The following is a 19,450-nucleotide window of genomic DNA, read 5'->3' on the forward strand; positions in this document are numbered from 1 at the left end:
ATATTCAAACAAGGCATGCTTTTCCTGAATATCAAGCTACAAGTTCCAATTTGTCATTAAGCTATTTTGCATTAACCTTTGAGGAGTAATGGATAAGAGAGGGGATGATCGGTTGGTTATCTTTAGCTACTGCAGCAGAATCCCAAGGGCACCTAACCTCAAGATCCTGAGGTTAAACTGTTCCGTGTCGGCATTGTCAATAAAGACGAAACTTCAAGAGCACCATTCACAGTTTTAGCTCAAGACTCTCATAATATCAACAACTTGCCTGATCAGAACGATGTCGGTAATGTGAAGTTCGGTGGCTTCGCTCCAAACAACAAGGTTCAAGGAACATTCCTTAAAAAGGATGATCCAAAGATAAACACGTTAATGCAACAAGCCGAGCTTCTAACATCATTAGCTCTAAAAGTTGATGCGGGAGGCAAACTAGTACATTATGATGGACCGCTCACTCTCACAACCGGCGATCTGTTGTGTGCAGTTGTTGAGATAATGGGAAGGAGCACCTATGGAACATTATAAGACAACATTAGAAGATAGTAGTCAAGCTGTAGTGAAAATAAAAATCACTAAGAATTAGAGAGAATTTGAATTTGAAGTCAGTGTTCTAGGAACAATTCAACACACAAAAAAACGTGTATCCCGTGCTTGGGATGGATCTACTGATCTGAAAACTGTTAACACACAGCAAGTTCATTCAAGCACTTCTGAAAATGCCATGAATTTGTCTTCGGATGTTCATGGTTTTCCCGAAGCTTCGGTATCAGATACTGAGATCAAGCCAAATGATTTACCTTCTCATAATGGTTTTGAACATGTCCATGTTGCATACCTCGATCCTGTAGGTTTTGGTTTCCAAACAAGCCAAATGAAATGCACACTAATCCATTAACAATAAACGTTAAACCATACTACTGAACCATTTCAACCAGAGATTTGATTTGAGAAATTCCGGTGGCGAACCGTCCACTTCTCTCTGATGTGTTTGGGCTTTGCGAAATAGTCTTTGCTTCACATAGTAGCTGGAGTTGAATTTGAAAAAGACCGTCGAACTCAGAAGAGCATGCTCCGTGCTGTTGGCCAGATAGAAATAAGAGCTGGTCTAATGGATGCCCATTGCCAACTGAAATCAGAAGAATTATTAAATGACACATCACAAGCAGAAGAAATTGGAATTAAGAAGGGCATTTTTCCAAAAAAATCAACAAAGTTATCTCAAATACCTGTTACTGCTGGGTATGAAACGTAACTGGGAATCTTGGTATGAAGGTTATGTTCTTGGTTTACTGTCAATCCAAGATACATTCAGTGTTTATCAAGCGACTGGAAAAGCGGATGCAATGCTCTTGCTGCCAAGGAGACATTGTGCTTGTCGGGGTCATCCAAAAAACTCAGCACGACGCAATATCCTCCTGCAATAACAACTCACTTCAAACCACCAAACACATCAAATCTTCCAATGTCAAACAATTTAGAAAGGAGGACCTTACCAGTGTTCATCCCAAACCGCTTGTTTTTGTTTCTACTCAACCGGAACTGTCCAAACAATACAAGTAGCTATCATGGTTCAAAGGGGAATCAAGGTGATAGGTCAAGGATGAGCAAAGGTTTTAACCATGTTTGCTTCTCCAATAACCGACAAGTCAGAAGTAGCTCCCAATGTTCCTTTCAACAATCATGACAACAGACCATTACCACCATAGAGGACGAGAACATATGCAGGTTCAATTTGATTTGTCACAAAATCTGATTCCAACAGGCCAATTTCCAACTCACGGATGTTGGGTTCTTTCAAAGAGAGATGCAATAAATACCACAAGTACCTGAAGACTTCAGCAGAGATTGCTTCAAGAAATCCCAATACAAAAACAGAATGATTTGTTGCCAACCTGTTTTGGACCATATATTATTCTTACAACATATGTGAACAAAATCGAAAACCAGAGAGAAGGGAGCAGATGTAAGAAAGGGGGAGAGATAATTTAATACCTAGATTGTTGACCTTCTGGCAGATTTGGTGTCGGTTTCATTGGTCCCCCTACTGAGCAAGCTACTATTATCTTTGCATCTTTTGTCTAATTTGTCCTCAACAGCTGCCAGTATGAATCAAATATTCAGTGTTAGAAAACAAGAAACGCATGAATTCTAGTTATGCTTTGCAGAAAGCAATCATGTTCATTAATGGGAATAGAATTAAAACAATAGCAAGTAATAATCTTGCATGCATTCAGGCCAAAAATCGTACCACTGGTAGAACGGAGAGTGATTCTCGTGTCAAGTGAATCAAGAACTCCTTTGCGGAGATCAGGCAAAGAATTTACAATATTGAAGGATTGTTCCTGAAGACATTGAAAGCATCTTTGGTTTTGAACCTCCTCAATCACCAACCTCAAGTTACGATAATTCACAGCCTAGTTCTGAAGATTACGCAAAGGAACCACCATTAGTTCCTCCCCATTTTGCAACTGTCATGCTAAATGTGCATATGACAAACATGGAAATCCAACCACCTACGCAAAAACCCTAGCATGGAGTGCTCAATCATCTTTACAGAAAGAAAAGAGAAGTAACTCGGTGGTTGCCCTTGGTACAATGCATCGTTATGTGGCCAAAAATATCGTTGTGGTGCTTTACCAGTCATTGCAGGTGAAAGTCATACACACCAATGATGAAGGTCACTAGTCTCTCCACTGATTATGTGGATGATGCAACCGTTATTGATGATCTAAACGCCAAAGTTAGAGAGGTACCAGTTAAACTTGTAACTAGAATTCTGGTTGGAGCCAATCCAGTTTGGGAAGGATGAGAATACAAACTACCACAGGGATGTGTTGTTTGAGCTTGCCAACATGAGGGCGTGAATCCTTCCAGCAATTGCAACCTTAACAATTGTGGCCACTGACCGTGTTTGCCAGGAGTTGTACAAAGCATCGGATTTGACTGTCTTTTAGCTAATCCACGCCGAAGCTACCACAACAACACCACACAAAATCAGTTGATTCCAAAACAAAATTTTCAGCTAAGTAACTTACAGTGGTGAATTTTTTTTTACTAGCGGTGAAGTTTTTGAAATGAAGAGAATTGAGGGAGGGACAACCAAGTTGGGGTGAGGACAGAAAAACCTCCAAGCATCTCCGTACGAACAACCTCCACTACACATCAGAGGAAAGAGATTAGTCGCATATAAAAGGGAAATTACTATTCACAAAAAACCCTAGAATGGGAAGAGCCGCTATTGTTCACTAACAAGAAAAAAGAGAGCCGAAAAACCCTAGGAACAGTATTTGGAGACGGCGAGGAGAACACAAAACCTAACAAAAAGATCCAAAAACTTCACCTCGACACCGTTTAGACGAAGCAGATATCGAGGATCCGACGAGTGAATGCGCTTGGAAGAAACCGACGGGAGGGAAAGCATTTGAAGAAGACGATCCAACATCGCTCTTTCCATCGCCGTTGTCATCTCTGCGAATAGGTAAATACTATCTTCCTTCCGTCAATCTCTCTTACCGTTCATTTTCTTTGCTTCGCACTATGTAACATTCTCCTTGTAGTTTATGTGTCTTGGATTCACCTTGGATTTCCCTCACGTTTGTGTTTTTGCTCTATCTACGACCATCTGTTCCTCTTTATTATTAGAATATGCTTTAAAAAAATATATATAAGAATGCTCATTTTTTATTAAGGTTTAAGACCATTTAAGCTTATTTGTTGGGAAGGTGAATGGTGTATCATTAAAAGTCGTTTGGCTTCTCCTTGCAAACAACTTTTCATTAACTGCTGTCTGTTGGCATTGATGATGATTGGCCTCGTCATCTACACCCAACATCCGTGCGGCTAGGGCCTGTCCATTGGATTCCCATGTTCACCTCCATGTGGGCCAGTTTTTTTGGTTAATGTTTGGTTTACCCGATTTTTACACAGTCCAAGCGTTGATTGGGCTTTATTTTTTAGGATCCATACTCCGTGGCCCGCGATGTACCCCTTTGTTTTTTTGTTGATTACTGATTCCATTTGTACCATTTTCGTCCGTGGCTTAATAAATGTTGACCCTTGGTCTGGTGGGGGTGGAGTTAATTTATTCCCCCTTGGTTGTGGGTTTGATACTTGTCTGGGACGTATTTGGGTGTTATGCATGATTTATCTTTTTATTGTTTTTATTGTTTCTATTTATTCTATCTCTTTTAATATCTTTTATGCTTTATCCTCATTTCTTCGACAGTTGTAAATTTCAATATTTATTTCATTGTTTAAACATCGATTTTAATTTATGGATTCAACAATATTCATGTTGTTTATCCATGATTATTTTTATCGATATATCGATAGTATTTTGCCGTGTTTTGATTAATCACTTATGACATTTCAATTATTGTCAATATGTGCAAACCGGCTTTGAGCACATTATCTAGATTTCTTGTTTGCTTTTCAATTTCCATCCGCCTTGCACGTCATTGCGTTATGCGACTTTGATTCGCATCCTCGCATCCCAATTTTTATCCGTGCACATCTCGATGATGTTTCTTTCAATTTAATTTTTGAGTGTTGTGTAAATATAACTTGTTGTGTTATTTTCTTCACATGGCTTACTCTTGGGCCTTCTTACAATGAGACAATTCTCTTGCACTTACACTCATACATTGCATTATTTGTTGTTTGGGCCCGATTTAATTATTTCATTACTTTGAATCCCCATTCGATAAAATAAGCCCCCATTCCCCTGGCATGTAATAATTGTACTGTTTTATTTTCTTTATTGCTTGACTGTTTAGTTAGCTACTAACACAAGAATAAAATCAACAATTTCCAAAAGATCAAAAGTAAGACTCGATCCAACGTCGAGTATTTTCTCAATAAACAGATCAATCCATTTCTTCCTCCCATTCTATTCCATTTATTTCAAACCTTCATCAAATGCTTGATCCAACGTCAAACCATTTTTCATAATAAAAACTCAAAAAATATTAATTCATATTTAAGACCTTTTTCAATAAAGATGGAAGTGGAACATGGTGGATACCGTGCACTCCTGAGATTAAGATTCGAGGTGGATGCCTCGCCTATCTTAGCTCTCGCCATCATCCGAATTTATCTATTCTGTTTCTCTCAAACACTCATTCAAATCTTTCTCAATCACTCATCAAATGCTTGATCCAACATCGAGCCATTTTCATAATAAAACCCAAAACATTTAACTCCAATCTAAACACTTTTCAATAAAGATGGAAATGGAACATGGTGGATATCGTGCACTCCTGAGACTAAGATTCGAGGTGGATGCCTCGCCTATCTTAGCTCTCGCCGTCATTCAAAATTGTCAATGCAGTTTTCTTCAAACCTTTTCTTAATCAAATTCAAAACACTTAATCTTTATTAAACACTTTTTCCAGTAAGATGGAAATGGAACATGGTGGATACCACACACTCCTGAGACTAGGATTCGAGATGGATATCTCGCTCATCCAAGTTCTCGCCATTATTCAAAACACATAAAACCAATCAATTTCTTTTTCTCGCCGCCGTGCGATTGACTCTTCAAACCTTTTCAAACGAAAGGTACTTTGTTTCAAAATAATGCAAGACAGTGTTTCTCCACCTGTTTTGGGTAGTCCAACAATGTTTTCGTCGATTTGGCTTTCGCTAAAATTGACCAACAAACAAACATTTTTCTACCCAGAACTACGTAAGCCTTGATTTCTCTATTGAGATACGTAGGAGCAGGATTTGTAAATCTTGTCAGGCCCACTAATAAAAAACTTAGGTTTAGTCCTTCGTCAAAAATCCAAAAAATATTCTCCTCTCATCCTTTCTTTCTTTCCCACCTAATAACTTGAAGCCTAACATTTCAAACTAACACTAACGCGCACAACTAACCTAACGATTCCCGTTGAGTACAACGGACGTGAGGGGTGCTAATTCCTTCCCCTTGCGTAATCGACTTCCGAACCCTGATTTGGTTGCGACGACCAATATCATTGTCGTTTTTTTTCTTGGGTTTTATCGATATTTCCCCTTTCCTTTTTAGGAATAAATAAAGTTCGGTGGCGACTCTGTTCAGTCCATCATTGTGAGCGTGCGATTGCGCTTCGCTAGGTCGTGTCTCTCATTTTTCCGAGGTACGACAGGTGGAGCGTCAAGATCGTATGTCCAATTCCTCGCATGTCGCACATCTGTACGCTGAGAGCAAGGTAGGACAACACTGGGTATAGCTGCCCCATGTATCATGAGGTAAAAACCACCTTCTCGCCGCACCTTGAATAATTTCATATCTTTCAAAAACTTCAAATTAATGGTGCAGTGAGGGAGTGGTTCCAAGGTGGCTAAGTCAGCGTGTAGATTTAACACTCTAGCAATGGAGGTAATCAAACCACCGAAAAAGATGGTTTCTCCTTTTTTAAGGATGGCAGACATATGGGTTAACATGAAAGGAACAAGATTGATCCTGCGATTAGTGAGGCAACCTTGTAAAAACAACAATTCTCGGGCATTGACTTTGTTAGAAATCTCCCGGCCAAATATGGTACATGCCAAAAGGCATCTAAAAATACGTATGGCCTGATTATGGATATTAGAAGCCAAATTTCCTTCAAAGGAAGTGACATTCACATTAGATAATCTGTTCCAAAAAGTAAATGCCTCGAGTGCCCATTCAGTATCCAAGGGCGTCTCATAGATAACACTCTCACCATAAGGCATTCCGAGCAAACCCGTTAAAGCATTGGTAGTGTACTCGTATTCTACATTAAACATTCTAAAACAGACGGTACCTATCATGCTAGCAGTGGCGGGGTAAACAATGTAAATTAGGGAACTCAAAAATTCCCTAGTGAGCCTATCGTAGGTGGGTGTTTACTAGCAAAAATATCGTGTAATCCTAGATTATCAAGCATGTGGAAAACACTATGGTATGTGCCTAGAGTGTACAAATAGTCTTCGTCGACATACCTGGTAGCGAGGATCTCCCGAGTTTGCAATTTTTGCAAAATCTTGTTTTGTCGCTCACCGAGCTTTCCTCCATGAAGAATGATGTTGTTGAACTCCATTCCGGCCATTAATGGTGATTGTAGAGAAAAAAAATGGGAATTTATAGAAAGGAAAAGAAAAATGGAGTTTAATGGGTTTTTGATGGAGAAATGGAGAAGTGAAGTTGGGAAATGGTAATGACTTGTAGTGAAAATGAGAAGGTTGGGAATTTTTTATGAATTTTGGTGGAGTTGGGAGAAGAAGAAAATGGGTTTGGAGAGGTTGAAGAAGATATAAATGGTGAAAAAGAGAAATCAGCCAGTTACGTCATGACGCCCTCCATGTCTTCGGATTTGGTTGGGTCGACGTTGCTCATTGCTACTTGGGCTTTTGTCCTTTTGTCTTCATTTTTGTAAGGGGGGGGGGGGGGCATATAGGTTTCTATGAATGCTGTTTTTTTTATTTAAGCTTGATAAAACAAAACAAAACAAAATAAAATAAAACAAAATAAAATAAAATAAAACAAAATGGACATAAAAACATAATATATATATATATATATATATATATATATATATATATATATATATATATATATATATATATATATATATATATATGAAGAGTCAATAATAATTCACGACTCCAAAGGTCTTAGGAAAAATAAAGCAAGCATAATGTCATAGGAAACAATAAAAATAGGTATGAATAATAAATAACGGGAAAATAAGGAAATTCAAACGGTATTTCTCGGTTCATGATGGCATCAATGCTCGGGGTATGGTGGAGTCTCCTCGACTTCGTATCCTCGAAGCTATGTGATCTGGCGTCGGAGGCCGGCGATCTCATCATGCAGCATATCAGTCTCGGTGTCATGTGAGGCAACTGATACTTCGACCTGCAAAGCAACATCAGCAAGCTCCTGGCGAAGCTGAGCTATCTCCATGCGAAGCCTAACCAATTCAGACTGCATGCTTGGAGTCTGGAGATTCGGATTGTTGGTGCGAACTTTGATTCTGATCGGTGCGATCTTCGGCGTGTCTACTGTCTCTCCCTACCCTTCTATGGCGTAGACCCAGTTGGCCTGATCAATAACACAAGTCACCTGAGGGTCAGGTAAAGTGAAATAGTGAATGGTCTCACCCTCGATTAATAGCCTGTATTGATTCGGTTGGAAAGAAGATCTCCTCATGAGGCCACGGTCCAGACAGAAATCAATATCCATCAAGGTATAGCTGCAATAAGACGTCAGGTGAGATAGTCTTCTATCGAGTCCCAGGGATGAGGCTATATGAGTCACCGTGCTTCCAACATGTATAGGGCTCGCAGCAGAGCGAGCATTAAGATATAGACTCTCGATCAAGAAAGCTCCACAGTCTACTGGGCGTGACTGAGTGGTATAGTACATGAAGAAGATCTCTTCAGCACTCACATGCGTATTAGGGTCACTCTTCCCCAGGAGATTTGGGTTGAAGGGTCAGGACTACCTCAACACGTAATATCACTCCAAAACTTCTCGACGTCTCAGCTCAGAAAATAGCTCATGGGGAGCTCAGATGAAGCATCATAGGTAGTCTGAAAACCAAGCAAATCACCGAAACTCTTGTGGTTGAAGGTGTATTCTGCTCCAAACAACCTGAAATTAATGTATCCTCCATCACTGGCGTGACCAACATAGGGCTTATAGATAAGCGAGCTCAGGAACTCCAAAGTCAGGTTCCTGTAAGTCACATGCATAACATCAGTGTATTCATCCCACTGCAACTGATTGCACAAATGCCTGACACTTGGCTCAATGCGTAATGCCTCCATGTAGCTCGAGTCGGGATATCTGGTGGACAGCATTGGGCGATGTGAAAGCATGGCGTAGCGCTGCTCTTGAACTAGGTCATGAAAGATTACTGGCATGGTGTCGATATTCTCAATTCCTGAAAGGTTAGATTAGAAACATAGGACACCTGAAATCGCAAATATCATAACTGTTAGTCTCCATATAGATATACATATATATAAAACAAATAAAAAAAATGTAAATTGAAAATAGTAAAAGTAAAGGAAAAGAAATCATGGGTTGCCTCCCATGCAACGCTTGTTTAACGTGGTTAGCTTAATGATTAGAACTTTATACGTTAGAGGTAGGAACTGGAGGGTCGATCAGAGTTTGGTCATGACATTCTATGGGGATGTCACCTCCTTGGTATTGCTTCAGTCTTTGTCCATTTACCACGAACAGATTACAGGAACTATTCTGGATTTCAACTACTCCAGATTTTAGGATTTTGGAAACCTCAAAGGGGCCTGTCCATCTCGAACACAGCTTACCTGGAAAAAGTTGTAATCTCGAATTGAAAAGGAGAACAGATTCGCCTATATTAAATTCCTTTTTCACATTCCTTTTGTTGTGTCAAGCTTTGGTTCTCTCTTTGTATATAACGGCATTCTCGTAAGCGTTCTGGCGGAGTTCCTCCTATTTGTGAATATCAAGGATTCGCTTCTTGCCAGACGCCAGGTAATCCAAATTTAGGGTCTTGATGGCCCAATATGCCTTGTGCTTGAGTTCAAAAGGTAAGTGGCATGACTTCCCGTAGACCAACTGGTACGGTGTAGTTCCAATAGGGGTTTTGTAAGCAATTTCGTAAGCCCACAGTGCTTTTGTTAGCTTTTCAGACCAATCTTTTCTAGATATTGATATAGTTTTCTCCAAGATCTGTTTAATCTCTCTGTTAGATACTTCCACTTGACCATTAGTCCGGGGGTGATATGGTGTTGCTACTCTGTGTTTCACTCCATATTTCCTTAAGAGTTTATTAAATATCCTGGATATAAAATGTGATCCATCATCACTTATGACAAGTCGTGGAACTCCAAATTTGGGAAAGATATTATTCTTGAACATCTTGATGACTACTCTTGTGTCGTTGGTGGGTGCGGCGGTAACTTCTATCCACTTGGACACATAGTCAACGGCTACCAAAATGTACTTGTTTCCCAATGAAGATGGAAAAGGTCCCATGAAATTAATACCCCAAACGTCAAATAGTTCTACTTCTTGGATGTTCTTCAAAGGCATTTCGTCACGTCTTGAGATGTTTCCAGCGTGCTGGCACCAGTCACATCGGACAATATAAGCATGGACATCACGCCATAATGTCGGCCAATAAAGACCAGCTTGAAGGATCTTAGTGTATGTCTTGGATGTGCTTGAATGTCCACCATAGGGTGAAGAATGACAATGCTCTATGATGTTTCTGGCTTCTTCTTCCTGGACGCAACGTCGAAATATGTTATCAGTTCCTCTTTTGAAAAGGAGTGGTTCGTACCAATAGAAGTGTCTTATATCTTTAAAGAACTTCTTCTGTTGATAGTTAAGATCAGGTGGTATGATATCAACGGCTAGATAGTTCACAAAATCAACGTACCATGATACTTTGCTAATTTCAGAAACTGTCCCAAGGTTGTCTCTATCAGGTTCATGGGGAGAGGTATCTATCTTAGCTATCAGTCTATCATAGGTGAAGTCATCATTTATAGGTAAATGATCTGGCTTTAAATGCTTTAATCTGGAAAGATGGTCAGCAACTACATTTTTTGTTCCTTTTTTGTCTCTAATATCTAAGTCGAATTCTTGTAGCAAAAGGATCCACCTGAGTAATCTAGGGTTTGCATCCTTTTTGCTCAGAAGGTAACGGATAACTGCATGGTCTGTATAGTCTATAATCTTAGATCCTACAAGATAAAACCTAAATTTATCGATTGCGAAAACTACAGCTAGAAGTTCCTTCTCTGTTGTTGTATAATTTAATTGAGCGGCATCTAGGGTTCTACTGGCGTAATATATTACATGTAGTTTCTTATCTTTTCTTTTCCCTAGAACAGCTCCTATAGAAATCACTAGCATCACACATTATTTCGAAGGGTTTAGTCCAATCCGGGGTTTGTAGAACGGGTGCTGAAATTAATGCTTGTTTTAACTGATTAAAGGATTTGATGCATTTTTCATCGAAAATGAATTCAATGTCTTTCATCAGAAGACCGGTCAGGGGTTTTGTTATTTTAGAGAATTCTTTTATGAAGCGTCGGTAGAAACCGGCGTGTCCAAGGAAACTACGGACTTCTCTAACTGTCTTAGGAGGGTTAAGGTTTTCTATAACTTCTATCTTTGCTTTATCAACCTCAATGCATCTTTCAGATATTATATGTCCTAACACTATGCCTTCTTTAACCATAAAGTGGCACTTCTCCTAGTTTAACACAAGGTTAACTTCTACACATCTCTCTAGGATTTTCTCAAGGTTAATAAGGCAGTGTTCAAAATCTAATCCACACACCGAGAAGTCGTCCATGAATACTTCCATGATTCCGTTGAGATAATCTGCGAAGATTGACATCATACAACGTTGGAAAGTAGTTGGCGCATTACAGAGTCCAAACGACATTCGTCTGTAAGCAAACGTTCCGCAAGGACAGGTAAAGGTTGTTTTCTCTTGATCCTCGGGGTGTATGGGTATTTGCAAAAATCCAGAATATCCATAAAGATAACAAAAGTAAGAGTGTCTGGCAAGACACTCCAGCATTTGATCTATGAATGGAAGGTGGAAATGGTCTTTCCTAGTTGCCTTATTTAGCTTCCTATAATCTATGCACATACGTCATCCGCCTTCTATGCGTTTAGTGTCATGCTCGCCCTTCTCGTTCTGCACGACTGTGATGCCTCCCTTTTTGGGTACCACATATACATGACTTACCCACTTACTATTAGAAATCTGATAGATTATACCAGCTTCCACTAGTTTAAGGACTTCCTTCTTTACTACCTCGCTCATTACAGGGTTGATTCATCTCTGATGTTCTCTAGAAGGTTTTGAATCCTCCTCTAGCGAGATCCTGTGCATACACACGGATGTGCTTATACCTTTTAAATCAGAGATGTTGTACCCTAAGGCAGAGGGGTATCGTCTTAAAATGTTCAAGAGTCGGTTCGTCTCATCTTGGTTTAAGGTGGCACTAACTATTACTGGGCGGTTCATTTCTTCATCCGAAAACTCATATGTTAGGTTCTTGGGTAGTTCCTTAAGTTCTTGGGCTGGTTTTTATGAATTTGGTGAAAGGTCTGGAGTAAGATCCAAACATTCGTGAGGTTCTGTTTCCTCTAGCTCGTCATCCTTTTCGTTCGGGTTTGAAAATGGTTCGATCTTAGGTTCTCCTTGATCGAATTCTCTTATGCACTCATCTATGATATCGATCGCATAACATGCGTCTCCTAGAATTGGTGCCATCAGGAATTTCAAAAGAATGAACTCGATCTTTTCATCCCCTACTTCGAAGGTTAACTTCCCTCTTTTAACATCTATTATAGCTCTAGCTGTTGATAAGAATGGTCTACCTAAAAGGATAGGGATATCTTCGTCTTCTTTGATATCCATGACCATAAAATCTGTCGGGATATAAAGTTGACCGATCCTAACTGGGATGTCTTCTAAAATGCCTATAGGATACGTAACAGACCTGTCGGCTAATTGAAGGGACATCTTAGTTGGTTGCAATTCTCCTAGGTTTAACCTTTTACATACAGCTAAGGGCATTAAACTTACACTAGCGCCTAAGTCTAGGAAAGCTTTATCGATCACATGACTCCCTAAAATGCAAGGTATAGAAAAACTACCAGGGTCTTTCTCCTTCTTAGCAAGTTTATCCTCGGAAATAAAATTGCATTCCAAGGGTTTGGGGTCGTCAAGCCTACGCTTGTTGGTTAAGATGTCTTTGAGAAATTTGACGTAAGACGTAATTTGGGTGATAACTTCAGTGAAAGGAATCTCTACATGAAGCTTCTATGTTACTTTTATAAATTTTTGATATTGGTTATTGACTTTGGTTTGTTTAAGTCTTTGCAGATATGGGATTGGTGGTTTGTATGGGGGTGGTGGTTTGTAAGTTTTATCCTTGGCTTCACCTTCTTGGTTGGTTTGTTTCTCAGGTTCCTCTGGTTCCTCTTCTTGGTTGGTAGGTAGATTTTCTTTAGAAGTTTTGGAATCGCTCATTGCTGAGTTATGAGGCCCTTCGTAAGCGGTCCCACTTCGTAACGAGATAGCATTAGCTTGCCCTCGAGGGTTTGGTTGAGGTTGTCCAGGGAATTGGCCTCCATGTGTAGTTTGTGGGTGTAACACCTCAAAATTTGCCCTCCTCTCTTGGGACTAGCTTAACATATTGCATTTCATCTTGTAGGACATTAGTCATTGCATATTTGTATATCATGTGGAAATGATAAGCAAGTCATCCTCCTAAGTCTTGCTCAGAAGATAAAGAGGTTAAAAGATTCAAGCTTGAGGGTCTCATGAATTGATCACTAGCCATCTGAGGGTTTGTGCTTCAATTAGGGTTTCTTGGTTCCTCAAGGAGATTGATCTTTATCTTGGTTGAAATGGTACATCACCATCATCATGGTCTTATCATCACCAAGAGGTTCATTATTCCTTATCAGTTTCTTGGGATTAGGGTTTTGACCTCTGGTCAACCCTAATCAGTTGAATTATGCCAATCAGGGTTTCTTCAAGGAGATGAGGTTTTTATGAGATGGGGACCATCATATGGTTTTAATGAGCTTGTGAAAGCTAGGGTTTCATCTGGGAGCCATTTCATCAAGAGATTGAGGCCCAAGTTCATCTGTGCATGACCAAGTCATCTATCAGTCAACAAAAGTCAACCAAAAGTCAACTGTTGGATTTGGAGGTGGGAAGTGGTTAGAAATACTTCATTCATGTTTAAACAAGTCTCATTTGACATTTCAAACATCAACATTGAAGAAAATAAAGTTAGGACAAAACTTTCCAAAAATGGAAAGTGACTTATAATTAAAAATTGCCAAAAATGGAAAGGTTTTCTCCTCAAGATTACATCATCAAAAGTGCTTCAAATGAAATTTTGTTGAACATGAAAGTTGTAGATCTTGTTCTCCCATTTCCAAAAAGTTCAAGATCATGAATTTCTCATGTGTGGTTGAAGAGATATGGTCAAATCTTGGTCAAATGAACATGGAACTTCAAAGGGGCATAACTTTCAAACCATAAGTCCAAATCATGTGGCTCTTTTTGCAACATTCTTGTTTTAACTTCTAGTTTCCAAAATTGGCATTACATGGCATGCATTCCATTCACATAAAAATTTTAAAATTCAATTCATTTTGGAGGGAAAAAATAAAATTTAAAAATAATGCATTGTTTTCACATTTTAACATTTCCATTGGTCTTAAAACATTATTTTGAGTGAAATACAAGGCAAAAATGTGCACTATTCACATGCCATGCCATGCATAAGGTGAAAAAATATTTTTTGCAAAACACCTCCAAATTAACCATTTTTCATTAGCATTTGATTAGAGGTTAATTAATCATGATTAGTGAAGCATATATAACACAAATCATAACAGAATTTTCACAATTCCCAATCTTAGATCTAGAATCACAAAGTTCATGAAAATTTTCTCTCACTTTTTTCTCCAAAATTCTTCAAACACTTGCACTTTTTCTTGATTAATTCATCATTATTGAGCATTGTGGAGCAAGATTGAAGCTAGAATCACAGCAATTCGTGTAGTTTGAAGCATATCCATAGCTTGAGGTCATCAATGGTGGAATCAAAATTTTGTTGAATCAAGTGCAATCAAGCCTCAAGACTTCATCCATACACTCATACAAGCTTGCTATAACACATTGGAAGCATTGCAAGGCACTGAAACACGTGGATTCAAGAACTGCACTTCAAGAGGTCACTTTTTCGATCTCTTTAATTCATGAAATTGTTGATATGTTCTTGTAGATCTTTTAATGGTGATGATTCTGCACTTTGAATCGAGTGATTTGGTGGAATATTCATGAAGTTACATGTGTTTGAAGTTTTGGTAGTGAAACTTAAATCCTTTGATTCTTGCATATTGTGTTGTTTCGTGTTAAAATAATTGTGGATTATTGTTATGTGATGAAAGATCTACCAATTAGTATGTTTAATTTTAAGAAACAAGAAATTTGTTCTTGATGATGTTCTTGAGTTTACTGTTGCACGCGCGAATTTGTGGAGAAGAAGGTTCAGTGGCTTTGGCAACGGTTTTGCTATATTCCAAAGCGTGGCCTTAGGCTTTGTTAGGGAAAGGCGCTGATTGGCCCATGCAGAATGCCATGCATGCGCGCCAAATCCTATTTGAAAAGGTGTCGGGTTCGAATCCTGGCAGCGTGTATTCTTCCAAATGCCATTTCACTTACTTCCTTTCCTTCCATATATGTTCATGCATGGCTTCCTATATTTTTTATTTTTTTTCTAACTATAAAAATTCATAACTAAATAAATAATCATCCAAAAAATATGTGGTTTTTTTTTCTATGTCACATTTTGTGTCTAGTATTTTTATATTATTTTTCCAGAAATTGTGCATGGATGGAAGTTTATTTGCCCTAGGATTCTTGTACATGTATGCCTTTTGGACATTACTTTGCTATATCAATTGTGAAATGCTCAATTTTCCTCCAATGCTCATGAAATTTTACATGGTGAAACTAGACATCGTTCTGGACATTTTGGTATTGAGTTTGCATTTTTATCATGTGTCATTGCTGAGTTATGATTTTTCTAAGTTAGGTGTGACAATTTGTGTCACACCTTGTGATGTTCATCTTGATTGTTGAATTTACCCTATCAAATGAATTCCAAATGTTCTGATTTTTTTTTATGGTGCTTGATATGCATGCTGTGGATGATCATGAATTTTTCTGGAATTTTTGGATTCATTTCTGATTTGTTTGAGATTTTTCTTGCTGGATTGCCATTTGTGCATTTTTGAAGTGTCTTGAACTCCAATGATTTGTGAAATGATGGTTGTTTATCATATGAATGTGAAATTTTGCACATTGCTTATAGACATGTTTAAGGTTGTTTTGGCTTTGGTTTGAAGTTTTTATCATTTGCCAATTCTGTTTTAGGCTTGTGATAAGTTGATGTAGCATTTGGTGCCTCATTTGAGCTTGTTTTGATTGCCTGGATTTATGCAATTTTATTACCATGCCTAATCATGTCCAAATGCCCTAATTTTTGGTGTGATGATCATGTTTTGTGTTCTGTTTACCCATGATTTTTGCCAAAATTAATTGAAGCATTTTTGAATTAATGTGCATTTGTTCATTCTGTTGTCTCAATATGCTTTCAATTTGCATACCTTGCCATGATTGGTTTATGAAATGAATTTGGTTGATGCTATTGATATAGGACCTTTTGGATGGTGTTATTAATTGATTGAAGTTGACTCATGTCAATTTTCATGTTCTGTTCTGAATTTTTTCTCCCTCTTTGACCCTAGGCCTTGACCTAGTGGTTTGTCTCATCTTTGAGCTTTGATTTCAGGTTGAACATCCAGGTTATGTGGTTCATGATGCAACCTCACTTGAGCATTTGGTGCTTGCTTTTGACTACTAACATTGTGTGTTTTGTAGGGTTTTTAACTCATTTGAGTTTGATTTGTGGCTTATGCCTTGATCATGGGGATTGACTGTTGATATTCATGTTATCTGTTTGTCTGTACAGTTTAACTGACTTGTGTGATGTTTCCACAGGTACATAAGTTGCTTAAGTTCAATTTGAACTTGCTTTTGCTTGGTTGCTTAACCACATAGGTATAACTCTCTGACTTCATGTAGTTTGGAAGACCTGTCCTGTTACTTGGGCAGGCACCTATCTGAAGTCCTCTTTAAGAGGCAATGCTTGTGAATGTTTATTTTTTTGCCAAGCAGGAAAAGTCCTTTGATAAGGCAATTGGCAGATAAAAGAGATGTGCAATCCATCTCCTGCTATTCAGTGTGTCATCCACTTTGCTCACACCTTGTGTTGATGCATTGTGGATATTAACCCAAGATCTTTGTTGAGTCACACTTTCTGAACTCCCACTTTCATTTGTCTGAAGCTCTCCCAGGTCAGGGATAAGAGCTGTGAGGTCTTACCCTCACTTACCATTTCATCTGCTTCACCCTAACTCTCAATGTTAGGGTTAAGAGCTAACATCACCCTGTTACAGTGGCTTGTTTGTCGAGGTTGACATGACCCCTCGATTAAAGCTTAACCTTGTGTGAGCCCCTCTGTTTGTATATAGTGTGTGTGCTTGCTCTTGTGCTTGTGTGATTTTGCTTATGCTGTTTAGGATAGCTTGCTGCCTGTGCAAGTTAGATAGAAACCTCAACCTAGGACCATTGTGGATTGCATGATAACTATTAGGCTCGAGTCAGTCTCCCTTTTAGTTTGTCATTTCCCAGTCTCTGGTTAGGAGAAGTTTCTCCCCTGTTAAGGGGAACTACGTTGCCCTGATCCTCATACCAGATGAGGTACGTAGGCAGGAGGTCGTACGAGATCTCTCCGGGCACCCTTTTCCTTTTTTGCGTGTGTTGTGCTTGACAGCTATCAGGCTCGAGTTCCCGACTCCCTGTTAGTCTGTGTGTTCACCCTTTTCCTTTTTTGCGTGTGTTTGCTTGACAGCTAGCAGGCTCGAGTACCAGACTCCCTGTTAGCTTGTTTGTTCAACTTTGTTGTTGCTTTTGACGATTCAGCGTCCGGTTAAACCCTTTGTGTGTGTAGGAGTCTGCCGTAAGTCCAGCGATTGGCAGTTGGTTTCCTGTGTGTGTTTGTTGGTTCGGAGTCTGATGTAAGTCCAGCGATTGGCATTCGGTTTCCATGTTTGCCGTTTTGTGTGGAGTCTGACATAAGCCCAGCGATTGGCAGTCGGTTTCCTGTGTGTATGTTTTGTTTGGCGTGCGTGAGCCGAACTACGGTAGCTCTGATTCTCATTCCAGATGAGATACGTAGGCATGGGATGCGATATCCTAGCGAGCCCTTTCCCCTCTTCATCCACCTGTGTTGTTTCCAATGTGTGTGTGTGATGTTTGTGAGCAGTTTTAGCAACCTTATTCTTTCTTTCTGAGCGTGGATCCCGTCGAGTACGACGGACGTGAGGGGTGCTAATACCTTCCCCTTGCGTAACCGACTCCCGATCCCATCTCTCTTTGGTCGCGAGACCATGTCTTTTCCAGGTTTACTTCGAGCGTTTCCTTTCCCTCTTTGGGATAAATAACGCACGGTGGCGGCTCTGTCTGTTTTGTTTTAGCCCGCCGGTTGTTTTTCGCGGATGCGACAGTGGGGCTTGGTTTTGTGCTACCTGTGAGATCTGGGTTTCAAGCATCTTGTTGTGAGTGATTATCTGACCAACCTTGGTTCCTAATTGCGTTATAAGTTCGTTTACGTAAATGTTCTGGTTTAGGAATTCTTTATTTTGCTGAGTCTGGCCCGATATAAAGCTCTCCATGATCTTCTCAAGGTTAGACTTCTGGGGCACAACATGCATAGGTTGATTTGGTTTTTGGGCTTGATAACCTTGCGGTCTCTGAGGTGCATAATTTTGGATAGGGTTCTGGTTTTTATAGGAGAAATTCAGATGATTCTTCCATCCAGGGTTGTAAGTGTTTGAAAATGGGTTACCTTAGGCGTAATTCACTTGGTTGGTGTTCAGGTTGTTCAAAAGGTTACACTCCGCCGATTCGTGTCCTTTAGATCCACAGAGTTCACACTCTGTGTGGACTACTGTTGTGGTGTTAGTGTTTGTAGACATATGTTCGATCCTAAGGGATAAAGCATCCATTTTCGCCTACATCATGTCTAGAGAGCTTATCTCATGTATTCCACCTTGGGTCTCCTTTTTCTCTATTGATGCTCGTTCAGTTCCCCATTGGGAATGGTTTTGGGCCATATCCTTAATTAGGTCACAAGTTTCAGGGTATGGTTTGTTCATTAGCGCGCCACCAGCGGCAACGTCGATGATCATCTTGGTGTTATAATGGAGTCCATTGTAGAAGGTATGAACGATCAGCCATTGTTCTAGGCCATGGTGTGGACAGACTCTTAATAGCTCTTTATATCTCTCCCAAGCTTCGAAAAGCGATTCTCCTTGGTTTTGAGCAAATATAGTTATTTGGTTTCGAAGAACATCAGTCTTACTAGGGGGGAATATCTAGCAAGGAATACTCTCATAAGGTCTTCCCATGTAGTTATTGAATTAGCTGGAAGTGAATCTAACCATGAACGTGCTCTATCCCTGAGGGAGAAAGGAAATAATCTTAAACGGATCGCATCGGGTGAAGCTCCGTTAGATTTAAAGGTGTCGGCTAGTTGGATAAAAACTTTTAAATGTTGATTCAGGTTCTCAGTAGTGAGACCAGCATATTAGTTATGTTGCATTAATTGCAACAAAGACGGTTTTAGTTCGAAATTGTTAGCAGGAATAAGGGGGTTTACTATACTCGAACTAGGTTCCTCGTCAGAGGGTTAGGAAAATTCCTTAAGAGGTCTCCTATCGCGATTCTCGGCCATAGCTTTCTTAATTTGGACGAGTAAGAGGCGTGTACGAGTATAACGTTCGGGTTCCGCTAAAGGATCTACTAAATTTCCGGTACTACGGGTTCTT

At 39.5% G+C, this 19,450-nt stretch overlaps 1 non-coding gene across 1 annotated transcript; it reads left to right on the forward strand.

Annotated features, from left to right (window-relative positions):
* Positions 1-18,866: 18,866 nt before the first annotated feature.
* Positions 18,867-18,973, forward strand: LOC127089095 (small nucleolar RNA R71). Its single transcript, XR_007790872.1, has one exon. It is a non-coding gene; the product is annotated as a small nucleolar RNA R71 (small nucleolar RNA).
* Positions 18,974-19,450: the final 477 nt, after the last annotated feature.

Source organism: Lathyrus oleraceus, chromosome 5 (genome assembly GCF_024323335.1).
Source record: "Lathyrus oleraceus cultivar Zhongwan6 chromosome 5, CAAS_Psat_ZW6_1.0, whole genome shotgun sequence".
Taxonomy (NCBI): Eukaryota; Viridiplantae; Streptophyta; class Magnoliopsida; order Fabales; family Fabaceae; genus Lathyrus; species Lathyrus oleraceus.